Source organism: Rousettus aegyptiacus, unplaced genomic scaffold (genome assembly GCF_014176215.1).
Source record: "Rousettus aegyptiacus isolate mRouAeg1 unplaced genomic scaffold, mRouAeg1.p scaffold_m13_p_12, whole genome shotgun sequence".
Taxonomy (NCBI): Eukaryota; Metazoa; Chordata; class Mammalia; order Chiroptera; family Pteropodidae; genus Rousettus; species Rousettus aegyptiacus.
In genome coordinates this window covers 54,887,465-54,901,999 of record NW_023416287.1, presented here as the reverse complement: position 1 = coordinate 54,901,999, position 14,535 = coordinate 54,887,465, and the positions used below count along the sequence as shown (strand labels likewise).

General features: G+C 34.6%; 1 protein-coding gene and 2 pseudogenes across 1 annotated transcript in view; 2 read left to right on the top strand and 1 right to left on the bottom strand.

Annotated features, from left to right (window-relative positions):
- Positions 1-14,535, top strand: part of ADCYAP1 (adenylate cyclase activating polypeptide 1) — a 661,277-nt gene that overhangs the window by 165,078 nt on the left and 481,664 nt on the right. The window lies entirely within an intron of this gene.
- Positions 2,063-5,128, bottom strand: LOC107520577 (annotated as a pseudogene).
- On the top strand, positions 7,421-7,539 carry LOC118610488 (annotated as a pseudogene).

Below are 14,535 nucleotides of genomic sequence, written 5' to 3'. Positions count from 1 at the left end.
GACAATTTGGAAAATATAAAAATATATAGAACAGATAACAAAATTCACCTCTAGGCTTATGAAGTAAATATAATTGATGAAAAGATAATTTATTTAATAAATTACTGAAAAAAAATATTTGTATAATGGTGATTTTTAAAGCTTGGACCTCAAAGCAGACAGTCTTAGAATTAATCCTGACCCAATATCTGTTTGATTTTGGGAAAGTTACATGAACTCTCAAAACCTCAATTTACCTACCTATAAATATGGTAATAATAATAATTACTTAGGGTTGTTGTGGGATTAAATGTAATGGTATGTTATCAAATAAGTTATTAGAACAATAGACCTAGGGCCTGCCACTATATAATAGTCTAGTGAGCAAAGAAATCACTAATGAATATATACAATTGCAAACCAAGAAAAATTCTGGGAAGAAATAAAAACAAAGTTCTAAGAAAGTTTATAAAAAGAGGCCTGACCTAGTCAAGGGTCTCAGATTTTTCTTAGGAAGTGAAGTTTGGAGACATCTAAAGATTGAAGAAAGTTAACTAGCCAAATATTAATTAGATAAGGGCAGTGGTGGGGGAAGAGTTGTTTTATGATGGCTGAAGATACAAATGGAATATACAGGAAATAACACTAAATTCAAGATTGGAAACTCAGAAATGATTTATGGAAGGGGAAATATTAAGCTTTTTTTGAAGGAGGAGATTTTGCTGGGTAGAAATTGGAAGAAGGCAGGTAGTACACTCCAGGCAGAAGGAGAATTTTAGGAACTTTATCCAGATTCTTTAGAAATTGAATTATCATGTGGTGTACTGGGATACTAAAGTATAAAGAAGGAGCAGTGGTAGGTTAAAATGGAGAAGTGAGCAGAGGCCAGATGATGAAAGGTGTTAAAGCCATGTGGAATCCATATTTTTATCTGTGAGCAGTGGGGAGCTATCAAAGGAGTTATGGAGGAATATGACAAGATTTGCATTTTTAAAATAATACTCTGGAGGAAATGTGAGAAATGAATTTGAAGTTGAGGTGAAATTGGAAGCAGGGAAACATAAGGCAATTATTTTGATAGTTCTTTCAGGAGATGATGAGGACCTGGATTAAAGCTGTGATTGTGGGGGTGATAAGGATGGAGAATTTCAAGAGATTAAGTGTTAGAATAGCACTTAGTGACTCATGGGATACTGAGGATGAGGGAGAGACATACAGAATAACGTGAGATTTCTGGATTGGGTGATTGGAAAGAATGGAAATATAGAGTAAGTGTGCCCTGTCCCTTTTTGAACATAGAAGAAGAATTGGAGACAAAGGATTTCAGTTTGGACATGGACATATGGTCGAAGGCCATATATTAGCTTGAAAGTAATGAAAATTTTCTGAGCTAGAAATGCAAAGCTTAGAGACGTTAGTTCATAAACAACAATTGAAGCCAATGAAATGTCCTCCCAGCCCTCACAAATTTCTTTCTCATCCTTTCTTCTCAAGACTAACTCCTTATACTTTATGTTTCAGCTTAAAATTACTTTCTACAAGGGGCTTTCCCTCCTACTCAAGTGTGTTAGGTGCTCTCCTGGCACCATGTCCTGAGTCTCTTGACCCTCAGCAATCTCCTTGAAATGCTTGTCATCCCAGCAAGATCCCTGAGGGCAGATACGATGCCCTTATCATTCCCTTCAATGTACCCAGTGTCTAGCAGGATGCTTGGCACATGGATGATACTTAAGTAATACACATTGATTGAGTGATTGAATAAATGAATAAAGAAGATTGTTCAGGAAAAATGAGTACCATGAGAAGAAAATCTCAGGGTCAAATTGAGAGAGGGAGAGAGAGAGATCAAATAAGATGAACATTTAAAGTGTTCTTTAAGAGCCAATTATTGATCTTGGCCATTGTTTGTTGTATTTCTTTCTCTTTCTTTCTTTTTGGTATGTAGTTAAAAAATTTAACATAGTTATTATTCCAGAAACACAAAATTGATTTTTCCCACTTAATAGTTTAACACAACTTTTTTTTTTTTTTTGAAATGTCTTTAATTTTACTTAGACTTTAATTTGTTAGGTTAGGCACTCCTTTGCTATATAGCAGTGCATTTTATTTATACAGGGACAGTTTCAGAATTCTTATCAGTTCATCTTTAAGCACTTGGTCATTCATATGTGCATACAGTCATTTAAAAATATGACGTTATATATAGGATTTGAATGTCGACCTCACAGAACTCATTGTAGGATGGAGGAGACAGTCATGAACACAATTAATTATAAAAAGATGAGTACTCTAATAGAGGTCTATGCTAAGTACCATAAATCTACAATGAGTGAGGGAGCACCCTACAAATGTTCACTTAGGTAAATGCCTGCTTCAGGGAGATATTTTATTTTTTATTTTTATTTTTTTATTGTGTCTTTAAAATATCACAGGTAAGTCTGAGGAATCATCCGACATCTTGGTGTTTTTGCAGCTGGACAACTTTGATCTTATTAATCAGGCTGCTGAACTATTCTTTTTTCAGAAACATAAATACTATCCAAATTTTTTCTGATATCCTTGTTTTTATCTGTTTCAGCATGTTGAATCAAAGCAGCTGATTTTGATACATATTCAATGTAGTTTCCTTCAAGAATTAACTTGTCTTTCTAGGTTTGAGATACTGAACAGGCAACACCTGTCCTAATCCAAACCCTGCAGATGTATTTCTCACCCAAGAAATTTCGAATTTCAACAAGAGAACCATTCTCTTAAAAAATGACGTTGACGGGGAAGTGAGCATACACAGAGCTCATCTTGTAATAGAAGCCCAGTGTAATACCTTCAGTCATGTTCCCTTGATCGTGTTCTGCACACAACTATGGATAGTGCGAACAGTAGCCAGTTCCTTTCTATTTCCTCACCATTTGTCAACCTGGAGCCTCTTCTTTTTCTTTCTAATGAGACTGAGTTCTACATTGATGTGATGGAAGTCCCTCCTCAGGGTGCCTCTGGGGTCCTTCACAGTAACTGAGCATCCCTTCAGAGTGATGTCCACATTTTCTGGAATGTCAACAGTCTGATTGCCGAGAATGGTCTTCATCCTCGCAGTAGATGCAGCAAAGCCAGGGTGATATTTTAAATTAAATACAGTTGTGTTCTCTTCTTAATTTTATATAATGTCCAATTCTATTTTTGAATATTCCTCTCTTTAAACTTTAGAACATATGTTTGCTTACTTCTCTGATTAGAGAGAAGGAAAAGTGGCATTTATCAATTACTTGCTATGTACTTGGCACTGTGTAAGGTGAAATTATTCGTATCGTTTATTTAAATCTTCATTATTTCCTTTAAAACAGCTGTAGTTATCCTTGTTTGACAGAAGAGGAAATTAAGGCTTAGAAAAGTTAAATTATCTACCCTTGATTACGTGAATCATAAGTAAGGAATTCAGGGAAAGAGTATTCAAATCAAGGTCTGCCTAATACAAAGGACCTTGTGCTTTTATTGTATTCTAAATATGTAACTCAGTCTGATTCTTAAAGAACACAAGGATCTTGAGAAGAAACTTTCGTATATGTAGAACATCTATATAGTTATACCATTTTTCAAATACAATATTTTAATATGTTATAGTGCTCAATAAAGCTATTATTTGGTTTTCCATGCTAATATGGAAAATGACACTTGTAGGTAACCTCATATCTTTTTTTTAATCAATAATTTTACCCTTTTCCCTTCCTCCCCTATGAAGACTCTTCTCAGATCTATTAAATAGAAGAAAAACAACAAGCTCATTTGAGTCCCAGTTGTCTTAAATGCCTTGTGGTAGCAGTAATGATAGACAATAAATCTCCCTAACAAATTATTGGTCAAAGGAAGAACACAGCAATACTTGAGTAGTGATCTGCAGTTGTTTTCTGTATGTACATTGCATTTTCGCAACCGGAACAGCATTCCTCAGGCGATGCCCCTTCCATCTCCCTTTCCTTTCTCTTCCTGTCCCTCTCCCTTTCTTTTTCCCTTTTTGTCCCTTTTTCTCTTCTGCAGCTTCTCACCAGGTACAGGGTACAGAGTAAGTCCTTGATAAATATGTGTTCAATTGACAGGAGCGGGGGCCAGCTGAGCTGATCTCATACTATGTCAGCTGCTGAATAATAGAGAGTGGCCTGTGTGATTAATGTACTTATGTATTCAACTTGTATTAGCAATATCCTCCTTGTCATCTTTCGACTCTATGTCCTCATCCCTAAGCCATGCATTTGTAGAAAGGCACTCTATAAAGTGTGCTTATTAATAAAACAAGCAAGGGGAGGCATGCACTGTAATAAAGGTGTTAGGGAGTTATTTATTTGAAAATATATAAACAATTTATGTAAATGTTCTGCTTCACACGTATACACAGATTGTAGATATAGCCAATCAACAGTTCCTCAGCAATAGCTGAGATTGAAAAGGACATATTTATAAGAAGTTGATGTTACTACCCCAGCCAAGGGTAGTTTTATTTTCTTTAACGTTTCTTAGGAATGTTACACACAACGTAGTTAAAAATGTCTCTATTCAAGGTCATATATGATGTCTTATTTCATAGAAATGCATTGTGTAAAGCAATAAGCAATGATTCCTTTTAATTAAAATAACCTAAGCTGAAAAATAACCTTAGAAAAAATTATAAGTAACTGTTCTTTAGTTACCAGGAAGAGATACAGAACATTTTCCAGATGATGCTCTTATCTTTTCTTTTTAAAAACTATTTTATTGAGATATGATTGACATGTAAACAGTTGTGTGTATTTAATATATACAACTTGATGAGTTTGGGGATAAATATATGAAGCCACCATGACCATTAAGGCCATAGACATATCCAACACCTCTCAGTTTCCTCCTGCTTCCTATGTTATTATCATTTTTTGGTGTGTGTAGTAAGAACACTTACATAAGATCTACTCTCTAAGCAAATTTTAATCTTCTGTCTTCTCAAACCCAGAAAGTAGGAGCAGAGATAGAGGATAATTCAGTTTTTACATGCACATAGTTACAGAAAGGATATTGTAGGTCAGGTCTACTTAGATTTAGTTATATTAGGTACAACAATGCTTAAGATACTTAAGGTAGTACCTTTTAGCAAAAGGGATTTTATGAAACTCACTCGATTCATACAATTTATGAGGGGTCATAACTAATATTTACAAAGTAGACCTAGCTATCTATATGTTTTTGTTTGTTTGGTTGGTTTTTTTTTTTTTTTTTTTTTTTTTTTTTTTTTTTGGTTACGCTGTGAAGATTTTAGACCATCAAAACATTTTTTTTTTCAATATGGAAAGTTGGCATCTCTCCACTGGCCAGGAGTAGCTAGTCATCCTTAATGAAGCACATGCTGTTTTGTTGGCTCAATTCTCTGGGGTCTGCCTGTGTCCTGATTTCTGGATCTATTCCACAATGTCTTGATCTATTTCTTCAGAAACTCTGGCTCTTAGCCTATAGAAAATTGTTGCTTGGCAAGTTGTAGGGACTTTAGTGTTCTCATTGTAGACCCTTTTGGGTTAAAGCCAAGGTTTCGATAGTGTTAAATGCTTCTGGGTTTACTGTGGGGCCGTTCTTGTCCTTGCTGGTGGCTTTCTATATTCTATCCTTAGCTATATGGTGTATATTCTGTTTCTTCACCTTGTGGAATGGGAGATGTAGGATTTAATTCTCATGAAAAACCAGTAATTTTTGTCAGGGAATTTTACTGAAAGTGTTATATGGAAGACTGACTCCTTCAGGAAATACTTCCGATATAGCCTGGTACCTGGGAACGGAGATTCATAAGTTTCTTTACTTTCAAGCAATCCATAGCCATAGCTGTGTTATGCTCCTAGGATCAAAGGGCCTTTGATCATCCTTTTATTTTAAGTAATATCAGTCAATTGCTAACTGATATTGTGCTAGTTATACTTTCTATTCAGATGTGTTTTACTTAATCTTGTTTATTCATTCAATTTTGGGGTGACAGTTCTAAAGCATTCTTTTGTGTGTGTGTGATGCCTAGCTCTTTTTGCAACTTTACCGTTCAGCTTAATAATGGATGGAGATGGACACCTGACATAAAGCCACTCTGCGTTGACCTGCTAATGGACAGTCAGTCAGATTCTCTTCCTGGGAATTTGAATAATGAGGGATCTCTAGACCAGTCATTTGGCAGTGACCTATGGCTCTATATATGGCCATGAAGACATCAGGCTAATGGCCATGTTGGAACTTTGGCTTGACTTTGGTCAAATTCTAACTCTAATCAACCATATGAGCAAAAGGGCCTGGTACTATGATTGATACATTAAAGGAGTTGTTTCTCTACCAGAAAATAAATGGGGTATAGAAAACAGTAATAAATGTCTCCTTACATTTTTTAATATTTGAGAATTTGCCATATTATTTACCTGTGTTACTATCTCATTGACTTTTATTCTCCCTGCTGAGAGTCATGAATCTAAGAGACTAATATTATTTGGGTAAGTAATGCATGTGCTCATTCCTAGGAAAATTATAAAAAAGTCTCAAGATAGGCTAGTTTTGCAATATACTTAGAACAAGACTGGATTTGGGGTGGCTACACATGACATTATAAGGTACTTTGCTAAGCTCGACTGTTGCTCAAGAGAAATGAACTGCAAGACAATGAATAAGTAGCTGGAGTCTTTGAAAAAGCAGGGAGTATTCCTATGTGAAATGTACACCAGACCAGTTTGGAAAAATGTCATGGGTAAATCACCATTTTTCTTCCATATTTAGATAGTTGCTGATATTGGCATCTTGGTGCTCAGAACAGAAGTTAAATTCCAGGAGTGGGAGGAGTGGGAGCAGTGGGAGGGCTCTAATCCCCTAAAAATATGAAGACTTTATTCCTGTAGGCTCCAAACTTACATATGATTATGTAGAGGCAGTATAACTGAAGCCAATTGGGACACCCTCAGAGTGTAGAATAATCTGTTGTGCAGGGGAATATAATGACTGCCACTTGTGTGACAACATGTGCTGAAAATGGTATTAGGTAATTTATTATTCCTATACTTACAGTAAGCATGCAGCATATGTATTATTATTTTTATTTTACACATGAGGAAATTAATTGTCTCATTATTTGCTAGTGAATGAAATGAAAACCCAGGCCTTTTGATTTTAATGACAGTCCTAAAAGAACCCTGCTTTGTCACACTTTGGAGGATTTCTTATATTTTCCAGTAAAACTCAGAACACAGATTAGATCATCTACACTTTACTTTTGGACAAATGGAAAAGTGACTGAGTCCTTAGATGTATCCTAAAACAAACAATAAAAACATCCAAAATACCACATTGTGACCAACTTTCATAACAAACAATTTCAAAATGTCACCTTTCAATCAAAAACATCCAATGAATCCCCTAGAGGAGGAAGTCTATGCTATTTAGATTAACATTCAAAGCTCTTGGCCAGGTCTATAGCCATGTTACCCTGAACAAGCCCAATCCTGTCTGATCTCAGAAGCTAAGCAGGGTCGGGCCTGGTTAGTATTTGCATGGGAGACCACCTAGGAAGACCAGGTGCTGTAGGCAAAATAAATAAATAAATAAATAAGGGATTGTAAACTGACAAGGTCCTTGCAACCTGTGAGGTCAACCAAGGGTTGCCTTACCTAAAAAAAAAAATAAAAAACAAAACAAAACAAAAAAGGAAAAACAAAAACAAAGCTCTTGGCCAGAGTAGTCTCTGAAATGCTTAGTATAAACTAATTTTATCTTTCTAGACTCCTCCCAGTAGAATATTAGTCTTGGGCTGCATCCAAACCTGTCATTCTGCTTTTCTCTTTCCTTTTGCTTGCCACCACCAGCCATGACCACAGCCTCTTCCTCTGTGTGAAACAGTCCTCATTTGCTTTATTCTTTGAATTTTTATGTTTTTAGTCTGTATTTTGTATATGGTAAATATATTATAGCCTACTATAATTATTTAAGAATCTCTACTAGAGTCTCTTTATCTGGAAGAAGGGAGAATATCTTAAATGTCTTTCTTTACACATGGCCACACAAATATTTTATTCCATGATTATTATAATCAAGTTAACAGATTCTTACTTGATATGATAATGATAATAGCTACTACTTATTGAGCATATATTATGTGCAAGATAGTATAAGGCATTTTATATAAATCACGTATCTCAGTCCATGATAATGCTTCTGGGGAGGAAGGCATTGAAGTGGCTGGCCTGTGACTCTATCTTCCCTGATTACTAGGGGAACACTCCTGGGAAGAGAAAGATGGCAGGTGGCTCAGTATAGTCTCCTTGGAAACATAAAAAATGGACCTCCAGTGAAAAAGATTAGTAATTTTTTCTAGTAGGGTATTCTTAGTCTATGGATGCCTGGAGGAGGATGTTCCTGTTTTAGGATTACTTGTCATAAGCAAACCAACAATTGATGGACTTATGAAACATGGCTCCCTGGTGAATATCATGTATGAACTATCAGGGGATATAAAATGGAAGTGTTTTATAACTTGAATACTCTCCACTATGTGGAGTTTTCTTGAGATCTCATCTACTATTTTGGTCCAGGGAGCACATGTCCAAAGCACAAAGAGAACCTAGGATGCCAGAGAGTGTTTCAGACTTCTCTCTGCTTTGCCTCTGCCTCTTAATTGCTTATATCTCCTGGAACTTGTGAATGAACATGTTATATTACATGGGAAAGTAGACTTAAAGTTGAAGACAGAATAAAGATTGCTAATCTACTGACCTTAAAATAGTGAGATTATCCTGGATTGTTTAGGTGTGCTCAGTGTAATCGCAAGGATTCTTAAATGTGGAGGAGAGAGACAGCAGAATCAGTGATGCAATGCGAGAAAGACTTCACCAGTCATTGCCGCCTTTGAAGACAGAAGTGGTCACAACCAAGGAATGCAACCAATTCCTAGAAGCTGGATTAACCAAGGAAGTGAATTCTTCTTAGAACTTTCAGAAGGAATGCAACAGCCCTGACATTTTGATTTTATTCAGTGAGATCCGCTGTAGACTTCTGACTTTCAGAACTGCAAGATAAATTTGGAGTTATTTTAAGCCACTAATTCCGTGGTAATTTGTTACAGCAGCAATAAAAAACTAATACTATAGGATATACCCTACATATCTCCATTTGTAAGATTACTTGCCCAAGCTGACTGACTGTTAAGTACGTTTAAAGCCTACATTTCAAGCCAGGTCAGCTGACCTTAAAGTCTGTGCTCTTCTGCTCTGTTTTACAAGCTCTGCCCTTGTTAAAGAATGCCTCTGTAGAATTTTCTCTTGGATGGTAGTTAGAGTTTCTGGTTTTCTGTCTTTATTTATAACACTTTCTCTTGTTGCGTTCAAGTTTGCTTGCTTCCTAGTAGAAGAAATCATTTCCACTCACTGTCATGCCTAGCAGAGACTTTCCCGCAGGTTTTTAAATGGGTCTTAAAAAGTAGAATTAAAATTACTCTGAATATTAAGTTGAGCTGTTTCAGTAAGAGTGATTCTGATTCAGAAGTCATATAAATTAAAAATATTTGCAAATCTTTGAGAAAGAAAAATTTCTTACCTGCCTAAATTAAATAAAGTTAAATTTAATTCATATGAATATACTAAGTTAGTGTGGCATTGCTTTAAATAGTATCTTATGTCAAGAACAATTTTTACTGTTTATAAGATTAGATAAGAAGTGTTTGGAGTCAGAATAACTTTTGTTTAAATTCAAGCTTCTACTTCTTTGTGTGATCCTGCAATGATTATCTCTGAGCTTTAATTTCTTGATTTTTAAAATGGTGATAACATAACTAAGGTTCAACTGAGAATTCATGTGGAAAACATTGTAATCCATAAACAATATGCAAACTTAAGGTGTAATAATTGATATTATTATGAGATTTGAGAGGGAATATATGAGTTTATTTGAATGTAATTCATTTGCTGTAGGAAAAGTTTGACTGATTATCATTTCCCTAAGGAATTACTACTATCAATTTCATTTGAACAATTACTGGCTGATCAAGGAAAAATTATGAATCAGTTTCAACAATACACATTATTATTAGCTTTCCCAAACTAATTTAGCACACAGAGGTCCCTCAGTGTTCAGAACTCATAACATTTATTATTTATAGCAGTGGTTCACAAACTTGACTACATATGAAAGTCACAGGAGAAAATTTAAAAAAAAATCTTTGGTCCCATGCTGAAATACTCTGATTTCATGTTTTATGATTATGATTATTATTATTATTATTATTTTAATTCCTGATGATTCTGGTTGCTATGCAGGTTTGGATACCACTCATCTATGCCAGTCTTATTTAACTTGTTCTGTTAGGTAATTTTTCATGTTTAAAAATTTTTTCTCAGTTATGTTGTGAGCTTTGTATCTTGACAAAAGTGGTTTGCACCAAATATTATTGCTGATGATGTTTACATAAGGAAAATTACTGAATTTCTAGGCCACAAGTGGTGCTTTGTACTGAAATTATTTGGAAAGATAACAGCATGTTTTAATTATTCATAACACATGCTTAGTAAACTTAGAACTTGACAAAACCATGGAAATTATCTTCAATCTTTTTTTCCCCCTCTTCTCAAAATAAAGAAACTTAGGCCATGAAAAGTTAAAAGGCTCATTTAAGATGTTTATACTAGCCACCAGGACTAGAATCCCCAGATCTTGCCTTTTCTTTCTATTCAAGATAATTGTAGAAGGCATAATTGAAATTCACACATAGTCAAATCCTTAACTGTAGCAGAAAGTCAATCTTCTTTCTTTTACTAGAATTTTTAATAAGTGGCAAAATTCATAGACTATAATTTAAAAATTTCCTCCTTGAATAGTATATGGTGGATGTGCTAGGCAAGCATTTATAAAATTTGAGAAGTGAAGGAGAACCATCTGAATCTGCAAGAGTGTTTATACCTTCAATTGTTTTTATTTTGCTTTTCCTGTTCTCCTATACATTACCCAGCATGGAAATTACTGCAATATTAATCTCTTCCAACATCGTTAATGGAACTGATCCAAACTGAAGTGAGTAAATTGAACAAAAGAGAAACAAAGAGAATTTCAACCTTGCTAAATAATGAAGTATGTTTTTTTACCTGTGGTTTCATGCAACCAGATATAGGAAGAAATTCCTCTTCTATGAGTTTTTGAAAAGTAGATTGGGAATGTTTCAGGAATTACACATTTCAGGAAGAAGGTTCCATTTATTCTAAATTTCTCCTTTGTCTGCTCCTGAAGTAGTGTAAAAAATATATATATATATATATATTTATAATTCTTACTAGACTACATTTTTTAAGGTGTAGATTGTGTCTTATTCATCTTTGACCTTCTGGAACTTACCTTATGGTTGACTGTCAAGAAATATCTGTTCAACTGAACTGATAAATAAAGAAAACAAAAACTTTGAGAGCCAGAGTAAAATAAAAATTTTCCAACTTCAATATTCCAATGAAAACTTTTTTTGTACTAAAATTTAAATAGAAGTTGGTTTCTTTGCCCTTTTTATTAGATTAATTTTTATTTGGCTTTTGACAATGAAATTTGTAAAAATCAAGAGATGTTTATGTTTTGAGTTTTAAGGATTAGAGATTAGACCATCATTTGAAGGAGGTGTATTTAAAACCAGACTTTTAAAATAAAAGTAATAATTAGGGAGGGAAAAATTCACCCTTTTAACCAATACCAGGCACTGTGTCAGTGAACAAAAAGAGTTCTAAATCTGTACTTTCCTTAAAGAGAATATAGAATATGAACACACATACTAGCAAGTGGTAAGTGTTAGAAAGAAAAACAATGGAGTAAAGGGATAAAGCAGTGGTCCCCAACCTTTTTGGCACCAAGGACTGGTGCTCCTATGAGAACTAATGCTTGATGACCTGAGGTGGAGCTGAGGTGGTGATGCTAGCACTGGGAAGCAGCTGCAAATACAGATGAAACTTTGCTTGCTTGGCCGCCACTCACCTCCTGCTGTGCAGCCTGGTTCCTATAGGCAATCAGTCAACCAAAGGCTCAGCTGGTTCGTGTTATCTCAACTACACCTGTTTTGACCTTCCGGTTATAATGTATGTGACATACATGAATCCGTGAAAACTGACAGGATAAATCAGACATTTTCTTTTTTACTTTACTTTAAATTTTAGTTTACTTTAAATTTATTTGAATGTCATCATCAATAATAAAAATCATTAAAAGAAAAAAATAATGTATTCTGTCTTAATCTGTTTAGGCTGCTATAATAAAAATGCCATAGATTGGATGGTTTATGTAACAGACATTTATTTCTCACAGTTCTGGGGACTAGGAAGTCCATGGTAAATATGCTGGCAGATTTGACATCTAGTGAGGACCTGCTTTCTCGTTTATAGTCAGCTATCTTCTCTTGTGTCTTCACATGGCAGAAAGGGCAAGAGAGCTCTCTGGGTTCTCTTTTATATAGGCACTAATCCCATTTATGAGGGCCCCAACCTCGTGATCTAGTTACCGCCCTAAAGGCCCCAACTTCTAATACTATCACACTGGAGATTAGGTTTCGGTATATGAATGGGGTGGGGGAGGCGAGGGCACAAACATTCAGTCTACAGCACACATGAACAATTTTAGAATCCTATTTGAAAGGTTTGTTAAATCCGTACTAAAAAGATCTTGATGTTGTAGTTCTTGTCTTCTAATAGCTCAACTTCATTAGCTATTAGAAAAATGTAAATTAAGACCACAATGAGATACCACATCACACCTGTAAGATTGGCTATTATCAATAAGACAAGCAATACGAGTGTTGAAGAGGTTGTAGGGCAAAAGGAACACTTATATACTGCTGGTGGGAATGTAAATTGGTACAGCCACTATGGAAAACAGTATGGAGGTTCCTCAAAAATTAAGAATAGAATTACCGTATAACAAGCAATCCTCTTCTGGGTATCTACCCTCAAAATTTGAAAACATTTATCCATAGACATATGCTCCCCAATGTTTGTTGTTGCACTATTCATAGTGATCAGGACATGGTAACAACTGAAGTATTCTTCGATAGATGACTAGAGAAAGAAGATGAACATATATACAATGGGATATTACTCAGCCATAAGAAAAGATGAAATACTGCCATTTGTGACAACATGGGTGGATCTTGAGATTATCATGCTAAGTAAAGTAAGTCAGACAGAAAAAGTTGAGAACCATATGATTTCACTCATATGTGCTATATAAAACTGAAAGCAACAAACGAACAAGACAAACAAAAACTCATAGACATAGACAACAGTTTAATGGTTACCAGAGGAAAGAGGGGAGGGGAGAGGTAGATAAGAATAAAGGAGGTCAAATATATGGTGGCAGAAGATTTGACTATGGGTGATGAACATACAGATGATGTACTATAGAATTGTACACTTGAAACCTATATAATTTATTAACCATTGTCATCCCAATAAATTTAATAAAAAAGTAAAAAATAAAAAAATAAAATTTCTGTTGCCAAAAAATTATATTGATTAAAAAAATAAAATGTCTATAAAAACATATTCTAATAACGTCACTTATTAGCTATTTTGTATCTCAGAACAATGTACTAGAAAAAGAAGATAAGAAATTGTCCTGATGCTGCTTTTGTGCAGCAAATACATTATTTTGTTTTATTTTTCCCTGTACATTTTTGTGGCTTCACACTGTTTGCAAAACAAGCATTTTACTATTTTAAAAACCTAATAGTCAATAATTATTGAAAATATGGTTTCTGGTTCCAGATTATGCCTGGATTTAAATCCCAGTTCTGTATATCCTAGCTGTTTCGTGTTGGGTTCATTTCTCAAGCTCTCTGTGTCTCAGTTTTGTCATCCATTTTTATCACCCATAAAATGGAAGGAATATTAGTACTTATTTTGTATAAGTGTTATAAAGATAAGAGGAGTTAATGTATGTGAAGCATTTAGAGCAGGACCAATAGAAATACACTCAGTGAATATTGTCTATTTTTCTTATGTTTATTTGGGGTTGTTAGTGAGCTTGTGAGAGGAGAAGACTGGACTAAAGTTGCCAATTAAGTCGTTTTTTTTTTTTTCTGGTCACTGTGTCAAAATGAAGAACAAAATCTGTAGGGTGGCCTATGAGAGAAAATTTGAGACTACATATGAAAAATAAAATTATTTTGATCTAGGTAAAAGGAGGAATGGAGAATGAGGAGAGAGGATAGGTGGGAGCAAGATAAATATAGTTTAATCTGAATTAAATACATTAGTTGAATATTCTAGATATTCTTTAATGGTAATTGATATCAAAATACTCTGTGAATATAATTTTAAACTTTCTGATTATTGGGAGAGCCTCGCCCTCTAATGTGTGATGCATTGTATATGCCATGGAAAGAAAATCGATATTTTTTTTCGCAGAAAAAAATTGAGATTTTGCACATTGCCAAGCCATAGGGATTTTTATGTTTAATTGAGATATGGTTATATTAAAGAAAAGAGCTATGATGGGCTTTTGGTAATGTGGTTTCAATTATTGTAAAATGTTCTTTTAATAAGACAGATGCCTTTAAAGAAGTTTAGC